This window comes from Bos indicus, chromosome 1 (genome assembly GCF_029378745.1).
Source record: "Bos indicus isolate NIAB-ARS_2022 breed Sahiwal x Tharparkar chromosome 1, NIAB-ARS_B.indTharparkar_mat_pri_1.0, whole genome shotgun sequence".
Classification (NCBI taxonomy): Eukaryota; Metazoa; Chordata; class Mammalia; order Artiodactyla; family Bovidae; genus Bos; species Bos indicus.
This window is the reverse complement of record NC_091760.1, coordinates 51,756,036-51,765,403: the sequence shown is the minus strand read 5'-3', so window position 1 is coordinate 51,765,403 and position 9,368 is coordinate 51,756,036. Positions and strand designations below refer to the sequence as shown.

The following is a 9,368-nucleotide window of genomic DNA, read 5'->3' as shown; positions in this document are numbered from 1 at the left end:
ATATTCACCCATCCAGTCCATTTTAGTTCGCTGATTCCTAGAATGTCGACGTTCACTCTTACCATCTCCTGTTTAACCACTTCCAGTTTACCTTGATCCATGAACCTAACATTCCAGGTTCCTCTGCAATATTGCTCTTTATAGCATCAGACCTTTCTTCTAACACCAGTCACATCCAAAACCAGGTGTTTTTTTTTACTTTGGCACCATCCCTTCGTTCTTTCTGAAGTTATATCTCCCCTGATCTCCAGTTTCATATTGGATGAACTCCCCAGATCAGTAGGTGCCCAATATAATATGGAGATCAGTGGAGAAATAACTTCACAAAGACTAACGCAGGCACACCACTATTTAGAAGCTGTGCTCAAACTGTACTTTAGAATATCTAGTTCCATAGTCAGTATAGTGACTATATTTCTATTCATCTTTAATCCACCACTCTCTGTCCAAACCAGGCTACTATCCATTTCCATTTCATTGTCTTCCATTTTGAATGCCTTCCAATCTCCCTTTCAACATATTTTACCTTTCAAGACCTATTTCAAATCCTACCTATCCTTTGAAGCTTTTTAAAAGTAATCATTGGCCCTAGTTTGAATTCTCTCTTCGTTGCATCTCTACCTGTGCTTCTTTTATTAGCTTAGAGATTTTACCATTTTGTGTAAGATAGCGCCAAACTATGTGTTCAGTATATTCTCATTTCTACAATTGATTTTCTATGTGATTTTAATTATGAGTCCATGTGACATGGTACCTTCCGTGCTTCACTTTATTCAATCTGACAGTAAGCAGATATAAATAGAAACAATTTCTACAAAAGTAATCTTCATAGTGCTGAGATCACATGAGACTTGAAAATATCAATTACAGCATTTGTTTTAAAGTAATGGCTTTTATTCATTTGGATTTCTATAACAATAATGAAATAATGTGTCTGATGTGTGTGTGATATTATCAGTTATTCGATTCCTAAGTGTAGTGATTTTTAACATTGATACTTTTTTTCTCTTTCTCCCCCACATTCCCCCCATTCTCTCTCTTTATTTCTGGAAGAAGAAATATCATATGCATCCATTTTTCTTTTTCTGCATTCAGTTGATGGGAATATGAAGAACACAGTATTTTGTTCAAACACAGTTACAAGGATAAATTGATTTTTCTGAAAGTAATTTAGATCTAGGTATTAAGTATTTATAGTTACTAACATCACAAAAAGAAAGATGACTAGATGCTGTATCTCTTGATAGAATGTACAGCTATGGAATAATCTTGTCAAAAAAATAAAATGTAGGAGAAATCTAATTTAGAAGACATCTTTAGATCCAAATGCTAATTTAATGATATAACTAATGAACATGTCAAGTGACACTACGGGAATGCAATCAGCACCTAGGTTCTTTTCTGCCACATTTAAATTGCAAGTGAGAAAAATAAAATTGAAGGTGATCCTTAGAGATTTAAGAAGATTTAAACAACATATTGGCCAATTGCAATGTGTGGTCTTTATTTTGATACTGATTCTAACAATTGTTAATAAAAATAACATATATGAGACAGTTGGAACTTTGAACATTTAGGCATATATTCAGTGATGTGAAGGAGCTGCTATACATGTTTAAGTAATAACTGGTTTATGTTTTTATTTTTTAAGAGACATTCTTTAGATATACATACTAATATGTTTATTGTTGATGGGCTATGGATACACAGTGCCTCATTGTGCCATTCTGTTTTCTATGTTTGAATATAATAAACAGTCTAGTACAATTAATAAGATAAAGATAGTTGCTTATTGGAGAAGCAACAAAGGCTTACTACCCTTTCTGCTGATTCTCTCATAGTCCATTTCTGCTTCTTTGTATTAGTCTGTAATACATATTGGTCTGTGTTAGTTCCTACCACAGTAATGAGGCCTCAGAAAATAGTCATAAGCACTAAATCACAAGCTCCTGCTTGATCAGACATACTATGGTAATATTAAGTGAAAATAGGGATTAGAACAGCCAAGAGATTTAGAATCTTACCTGCATTTTGTCAAAACATTTTATTCCTAGATGGAATAGTGCAATTACTGTCAGAACGTTTTTGTAATGAGCAAAAATTCAAGATGAAGATACTAAATGATTTTAGGAAATAATATTATCAAGACTGATATATGTCTACTTTACCATAGAGATAAAACTGCTAAACAGACCAATATATCTCTGATAATAGCCAAAACAGCCCATTTCTATTAAATAAGGCCAGGATTATATTGTGTAAATTTTTTTTGCTTGTCTCACATTTCAGACTCAAGGAAGACCATTTTTGTTATTTTATTTTCGTGTGTTTAGGTGCACAGGGCATAGCTTGTTTATCATTGTATCTCTCCACCAGCATAATTTTGTAACGTATAGTTGGTACTTGCTGCTGCTGCTGCTAAGTCACTTCAGTGATGTCCGACTCTGTGCAACCCCATAGACGGAAGCCCACCAGGCTCCCCCGTCCCTGGGATTCTCCAGGCAAGAACACTGGAGTGGGTTGCCATTTCCTTCTCCAATGTATGAAAGTGAAAAGTGAAAGTGAAGTCGCTCAGTCATGTCCGACTCCCAGCGACCCCATGGACTGCAGCCTACCAGTCTCCTCCATCCATAGGATTTTCCAGGCAAGAGTACTGGAGTGGGGTGCCATTGAATTCTCTGATAGTTGGTACTTAATAAACATTTATTAAATAATAGATAAATTCATGTGGCTTTTACTTTATATTGCATTCACTGCATTTTATTTTTTGCCACTTTATTTTTTTTAATTGACAGATATTTGCTTTACAGAATTTTGTGGTTTTCTGTTATACATCAACAAGAATCAGCCAGCTGTAGATACATTCATGCTCCCTCTTTCCTGAATCTCCCTTCCATCTCCCTCCGCACCCACACTTCTAGATTGTCACAGAGCCCCTGTTTGAGTTCCCTGAGACATACAGCAAATTCCCATTGGCTATCTATTTTGCATATGGTAATGTAAGTTTCCATGTCACTCTCTCCATACACCTCACCCTCTCCTCCCCTCTCCACGTGTCCATAAGTCTATTCTCTATGCCTGTTTCTCCACTGCTGCCCTGAAAATAAATTCATCAGTACCATCTTTCTAGATTCCATACATATGTGAGTCACTGTAAAATACTTATCTTTCTCTTTCAGACTTACTTCACTCTGTATAACAGGCTTTAGGTATGTTCACCTCATTAGAACTGACTCAAATCCATTCCTTTTTATGGCAGAGTAGTATTCCATTGTATACATGTACCACAGTTTATCCATTCATCTGTCGATGGACATCTCAGGTGCTTCCATGTTCTCGCTATTGTAAATAGTGCTGCAATGAATATTGGAGTATGTGTGTCCTTTTCGGTTTTGGTTTCCTCAGAGTATGTGACCAGTAGTGGGATTGCTGGGTCATATGGTAATTTATTCCTAGTTTTTTAAGGAATCTCCATACAATCTTCCATAGTGGCTGTATGAATTTACATTCCCACCAGGAATGCAACAGGGTTCCCTTTTCTCCACACCCTCTCCAGAATTTATTGTTTGTAGACTTTTTGATGATGTCCATTCTGACTGGTGTGAGGTGGTATCTCACTGTAGTTTTGATTTGTATTTCTCTAATAATGAGTGATGTTGAGCATCTTTCCATGTTTTTGTTAGCCATCTGTATGTCTTCTTTGGAGAAATGTCTGTTTAGGTCTTTTTCCTACTTTTTGATTGGGTTGTTTGTTTTTCTGATATTGAATTGTATGAGCTGGTTATATATTTTGGAAATCTATTCTTTGTCCATTGTTTCTTTTGCTATTATTTTCTCTCATTCTGAGGGTTTTCTTTTCACCTTGTTTGTAGTTTCCTTTGCTGTGCAAAAGCTTTGAAGTTTAATTAGGTCCCAACTTGTTTATTTTTGTTTTTATTTCCGTTACTCTAGGAGGTGGGTCCTAGAAGATCTTGCTTTGATTTATGTCATCAAGTAATTGCATTTTAAATTAGCATACTTCTGAAGGATTCAGGATTCTAAATAGTGAGCTGTTAGTTAAATGCAATAGTTGGCTTCATCAGTTTTATACTAATAATCATGAGCCTCCGTGTCAAGCATGCATCTTCTAAGTCGATTGCCTATTCCAAGGCTGTAGCCTATCAGGAGTATATAGTATCACACAGTGTAGAAAAAAGAGTGTAGGTTTAAATCGCAGCTCAAGATAACCTTTACCACATGAACCTATTTGCTCTTTCCCAAAGGTGACAGCTGTTTGTCTTCCATGTATTTGCATATTCTATTCCCTCTTCCTTGAATGATCTTTTCCCTTGTTTGCTTGGCTAACTCTTACTTTTTCTTGAAGATTCAACTCAAACCTGCCTCCTTCAGGAAGCCTTCTCTAAGCATCCCTGGCCTGGATGAGGTAATGCCTTTTTTCTGTACTAAGAGACACATCAGGCTTGCCAGTACAGGGCGTATGGCCCTACAACATAATCATCTATACATTTCTCCTCTAGTCCTGATTACTTCTCATACTCCTACTCCATCTCATCTCAGAACACACACACACATATCACTCATTCAATTTTATATATATATATGGACTCTTTGATAGCTCAGTTGATAAGGAATCCACCTGCAATGCAGGAGACCCTGGTTTGACTCCTGGGTCAGAAAGATCCACTGGAGAGGGAATAGGCTACCCACTACAGTATTCTTGGGCTTCTCTAGTCACTCAGCTGGTAAAGAATCTTCCTGCAATGCGGGAGACCTGGGTTTGATCCCTGGGTTGGGAAGATCCCCTGGAGAAGGGAAAGGCTACCCACTCCAGTATTCTGGCCTGGAGAATTCCATGGACTGTATAGTCCATGGGGTAGCAAAGAGTTGGACATGACTGAGCTGCTTTCAGTTCACTTCAAGAGCAAGGACTGTGCCTACTTTTTTGTATCTTCAGTGCCTAAAATAATGGATGGTACACAACTGATGCTCAATATATCTTCATAGTAGTTGACATGACTTAAAATTAAATAATTGTTTGAAGTTGTTGTTAAACTTTTGCTTCCCATTTAAGTGGAAAAATGTTATTTGTCCTGAGAGAAAACAAACATATACCTCAAAGTGATATGACTTCTATCGGTAATGAAAGGAGAGTCACCTTTACAACCAGTTTGACATCACAATTACTTGGCATGATTTAGGAAGCATTAGAAGGACCTAGCCTTCCTACTCATAAATAACATTCTGGCTGTGACACAATGCCTGAAATAACCATAATTATTCACTCCTATGGTTTTGGGTAATAAATACTGCTGTTACAGTAAAAAGTTAACTTATAGAAGAAATTTGTTTGATAGTTTCCCAGGAAGCATGACATTTAAATAATGAACATGAGTCAGATAAATTTGAAAAGAGGAAATGAGTTCCAAATACATAGAGAATGGTTCTATGGTAACCCAAGAGCATGCTGTTTCTGGATTATAATACGTATTAACTATAAACTCACCAATTTCCCCTAGTACCAGTTCTGAATAGGACCCTCTTAGTAATGCTAGTGACTGGAGATGAACAACAGGTCATTCTAGAATTTCCTAAAGTTTCATCAATCAAATACCACTTTCCTAATTTTGCCATATTTGGATGTCATCTTTGAAGCTGAAACTCCAATACTTTGGCCACCTGATGCAAAAAGCTGACTCATTTGAAAAGACCCTGATGCTGGGAAAGATTGAGGGCAGGAGAAGAAGGGGACGACAGAGGATGAGATGGTTGGATGGCATCACCGACTCAATGGACATGAGTTTGGGTAGACTCCCAGAGTTGGTGATGGACAGGGAGGCCTGGTGTACTGTGGTTCATGGGATTGCAAAGAGTCAGACACGACTGAGTGACTGAACTGAACTGGGTGTCATCTTTACTATTATCTAATATTTATACTGAAACTAATTCACCTTTAAAATTAAATGCCTATGATAATCTCAGTCTTAAAAATCACATCTGTAATATCTTGAGTTAAATGTACTACTTTTTTTCCTAATACACATTAGGATAATAATATAACTACTGAAATAATTGAATTCACATCGGTATCTTAAGTTGGGAAACAATTAATAAATTATCTTTTGAAATTAGGTTGACCAGCTTTCAATTACTGTATCTAAAATTTACTTGCTATATCTTCAGACAATTTATTTCAAACTTAGATTCAATTTATTTTTTAGTAAAACAGGGTCAATAATAATGCCTACATTTCAGAGTTCTGAGGTTAGAATGTAAAAATGACTGTAATGTATTTAGCACACTATATGTCTTGAGAATATAGCTGATGTTCAGTAAAGGCTAAAGCTTATTTGTAACAATCATTGATAGCAATGTCTCAAATATTATGCAGCCTTATTCTCACAGAATTCTAAATACTGTACTTTGACATTGCCTGATTTGTACTTGAGACCTGGAAGCAGTAGATGGTATTATCTCTATTTTATTGTCATATTTTACTGAAGCAGAAATAAGCTAACCTATGGATTCCCAATAATTCATGATTAGACTGTTTCTCTGTTTAGTTTGTGTGTGTGTGTGTAATCAAGGTTGATTTGAATCATTATATAACCAAAAATTTAAGGAATAATTGGTTATAGATGGTTTAACTATCCAAAGTAGCAAAATAAATCATTGGAAATATTTCTATTTGGAAAAGTATTAAATTAAACAAACAGAAACAAGCTCACAGACTTAGAGAATAAAACTTGTGGTTACCAAAGAGGAGAGGGAAGGAGGGAGGGACAAATTAGGGGTATGGGATTAACACACAAACTGCTATATATTAAATAGATAAGCAACAAGGATTTACATGTTAGCAGAGAGAATTATATCCATTACCTTCTAATAACCTATAATGGAATATAATCTGCAAAAACACTGAATCACTATGCTATATACCTGAAATGGAATACTTTGGCCACCTGATGTGAAGAACTGACTCATTGGAAAAGACCCTGATGCTGGGAAAGATTGAGGCGGGAGGAGAATGGGATGACAGAAGATGAGAAGGCATCACCGACTCAATGGACATGAGTTTGAGTAAACTCTGGGAGTTGGTGATGGACAGGAAGGCCTGACGTGCTGCAGTCCACGGGGTCGCAGGGACACACCTGAGCGATTGAACTGAACTGACACAATACTGTATATCAACTATATTTTTTCAATAAAAAATTATGCAAAACCTGAACTTCATAAATACTACCAGACATACATAAAAATACGAGATTTGAAAAAGAAAGAGATGGGGAGAAGGAGAGAGTAGAGAGAGTCTCTGTGTATAATTCTACTAACACATAAAGATTTATTTAAGCAATACAGACACTTTTTTGGCACCAGGAAAGTGATACACTGACATACAGACTAAGAAGCCTGGGATAGGAGAAGGAAATGAACCAATTTACTCTAGCAACTTAGAAAGTCAGTTTTTAAAATTTTAAATAATCAATTTTATTTGTATGAATTTGTGTCTAATATCACTACTATAGAAAAAAAAAGAGTATATTCAGAGCATAATCTCAAATTAGAATTGAACAAATGGGAGCTACTATTTTAAAGTTTAAAGCTGTAAGTCATAATATTTTAATAGTATCAGAACCTCTAAATTTTAAACTTTCATGGTTTGTTGAGTCTAGTCTATTGAGCCCAGTCTCAACAAGTAACATCCTAACATCTGTGGCCCAGTTCCCACACATCACCGCTTCATTTAGCATTTCAGTTCTGCAACATGTGGTTCATGCTTCTTTACACCTCTGCATAAAATGAGCTAGCCTGCCCTTTTAACTATTTTTCCCTCTTGGTATTTTTGTCACTCAGTATATATTATTTAAAGCTGAAGATGGTAGTTTTCAAATATCTATCTGCAGAATATAGAATACATTGGCTATTTGAATAAATTGAAACCTGATTATTTATAATAATAATCAATAATAATGATTATCTATATTATATATATATATGTGTGTGTATATATATATATATTTGGAGGGGTACCAAATTACTTTATTTGAAGGAATGGTACTAAAGAAAGAATTTAAGTAGATGTTTTGTTACAAATTATAGAAAAGGTGAAGGTAACCTAAATATGCATGCACTGCCTTGGTGACCAGGGAAGTCACCCCTGTGGCTGTGGGAAGCCAGCCTGAGGCTTAGCTCTCACTGTGTCCCAGGCTGTGCTTGTCAATGAGGTACTCTGCCATGCCAGATCCAGGGGCCCCCATCTTGCGCAGGTTGGTTATGTGGTCACCCAATTATTTGATGGTTTCCACCTGTTATTCAGGTAATGGATCTCAATGAAATCACACAGATGGGGATCATTTTTTTCAGTGCCCAGTTTGTGCAGTTCAGGTAGTAATTGATTCACACTTCTTTCCCAGCACGGCGCACATTCCATTGCATTCTGCCCATTCTCCCAGTCATCACGGTCTGGTTTCTTGACATTCTGAAGGAAGATTCGGCCGCCTTGCCGGTTCTGCAGCTTCATCAGTTTCTCAGCATGTTCCCTCTCCTCATGAGATCGGTGAAGAAAATATTCTAAGACACTCCATAGCGGTCAAAATAGTATGACATGGATAGGTAGACATAGGAGGCGTAGAGCTCCAGGTTGATCTGGCGGTTGATGGCAGCCTCCAAGTCCTGGTGGTAGTTCTGGCGCACCTGCGAGGTGGATGCAGTCGTCATGGCGGGCGGCTGAGAAGGGGCGGTGGTGGCGGCGGCGACGGCTGCGCGGAGCTGGAGCGGCGGCGGGGACCTTGGGCTAGTCGGAGGGTGCTGTCAGGTGGTGACGCGGGCTGGCTCGTATTTTATTTATATATATATATATGACATGACATGACATTGAAGTCGCTCAGTCGTGTTCGACTCTTTGCGACCCCATGGTCTGTAGCCTACCAGGCTCCTCCATCCATGGAATTTTCCAGGCAAGAATATTGGAGTGGGTTGCCATTTCCTTCTCCAGGAGATCTTCCTGACCCAGGGATCAACCTGGGTCTCCCGCATTGTAGACAGATGCTTTACCGTCTGAGCCATCAGGGAAGTCCATATATTGCAGCCATGAAATTAAAAGATGCTTACTCCTTGAAAGGAAAGTTATGACCAACCTAGATAGCATATTAAAAAGCAGAGACATTACTTTGCCAACAAAGGTCCGTCTAGTCAAGGCTATGGTTTTTCCTGTGGTCATGTATGGATGTGAGAGTTGGACTGTGAAGAAAGCTGAGCGCCTTAGAATTGATGCTTTCCAACTGTGAAGTTGGAGAAGACTCTTGAGAGTCCCTTGGACTGCAAGGAGATCCAACCAGTCCATTCTAAAGGAGATCAGTCCTGGGTGTTCA

General features: G+C 37.6%; 1 pseudogene; it reads right to left on the bottom strand.

Moving 5' to 3' along the window:
- Positions 1 to 8,022: 8,022 nt before the first annotated feature.
- LOC109564016 (ferritin heavy chain pseudogene) lies at positions 8,023 to 8,722 on the bottom strand (annotated as a pseudogene).
- Between the last annotated feature and the right edge of the window lie 646 nt (positions 8,723 to 9,368).